Raw genomic sequence first — 1,693 nt, forward strand, 5'->3', positions numbered from 1 at the left:
CTGCAATCTGCTGTCCACACGCCCTGGGCAGGAGTATGCAGACAGTGGATCATGCCCCTGCCCCAGCTCTGGACCACACTGTCACCACTGCAAGATCACAGCCGCAGAGCCCCTCCCCACCAAGCCATGCAACCTGCCAGTGCTGCTGGGGCCATCCTGGCCCTGCACTGTCACAGTGCTGCTGCTGCTGGGGTCTCCATTGAAACTGGCCACAGCAGCGTGGGTAGGGGTTGCTGGGAAATGGAGTCCAGCCACTGGCCGGACCCACCATTTTGCCCACTTCTGCTGTAGCCCCGTCAGTAACAGTTATCTCTGATATGCTCGCAGTCCTCTCAGAGAGAGGCAATCCCGGCGTGAACCCTGGGCACCTCCATGAGCTGACACACTGGCTCTCTCCCACTCAATACTCAGTCAGTCTGAGAGAACTGCAGGCAAGGGCAGTCACTCTGTTCCCTGGGAGCCCTTTTAGCTGCCTAGATGCCAGCTAGTTATCTTCTGCAGCTGGTCCAGTCCTCCTCACCAGCCTGCAATCTGTTGCTTGCCAGCTGCAGCTAGCCACAGCCCCTGATAGAAGCACGCTGCTACAAGCCCTCTGAAAACCTGCAGCTTATTACACTGTTACAGGTGATTTTAAAGAGCCCAGAACACACCTAAGGATTAGAGAAATTTAGTAGAGGTGTTGATGTTTGTTATGTAAATGTATAATGTGGTAGTACTAGAACAAGCCTGTACCTATGGTGGTCCCAGGAATGATACATGAAGCCTGAAGAAGAATGCTTTGCATTCAAAAGGTGGTCTAAGTCTATCCCAAACATCCAGTTGATCCAATAAAAGATATTATGAACAAAAATCCTTTCCTCTCACATAAGAAGGACTTGAAACTTTGGGAACCTACCCTAAGGGATACAAGCAATTGCAAGTTATGGCAGTGCATAACCATAAGCCCTCACAACTAACATTTCTTAACCCTCTGGTCAAGTGTGTTAGTGAGCTGGAGGGGTGTAGGCTGTAGCCGTGTTGGTCTAAGGACATAGGCAGACAAGGTTCCTTCGGTGAATTTGATATCTTTTATTAGACCAACCCAAATAGTTGGAGAATAGTTATTAAGCAAGTTCGGGTTCAAAAACCCTTCGTCAGGCTAAGGAAGTGTCAGCAGTTGGTGTGCGCTCCTCCTGGGTGGAATGAAAAGTAAAGAAGCCAGGGGCTGGGCTGGGGAGTCAGTTGCCAGGCAGACTGTAATGTATCAAAAATCCAATGTCTATGTTTAGTCCATGATCTCTAGTATCCAGGAGGTTGATGAGAGATTGGAGAGAGAGTGGCCCTCCTGTGAGACATGTGTCCCCACCGGTAATTGGGTATTTCTGTCTTTGATAGATTTCCGGTGTGCGTTCATTCTGGTGCGTAGTTGTTGTTTGGTCTCTCCTACATATCTTCCATCAGGGCATTTGGTGCATTGGATGAAGTGTATTACATTTCTGGAGGTGCAGCTGTAAGATCCTGGGATGCTGATGGCTCTGTTGTGGGGTGTAGTAATAGTGGGGGTGGTGCTTTTCAGGCCAAGCTTTTACCACTGAACTGAGCCACTGTGGTCAATTCTTTGTGTAACATAGAGATCTCCAAGGAAACAAACACTCTGCACCAGCACTAGCACCGCAAACAATATCGTAACAGCATGCTTATACACAAAGAACTA

The sequence above is a fragment of the Alligator sinensis genome, unplaced genomic scaffold, assembly GCF_000455745.1.
Source record: "Alligator sinensis unplaced genomic scaffold, ASM45574v1 scaffold1797_1, whole genome shotgun sequence".
Taxonomy (NCBI): Eukaryota; Metazoa; Chordata; order Crocodylia; family Alligatoridae; genus Alligator; species Alligator sinensis.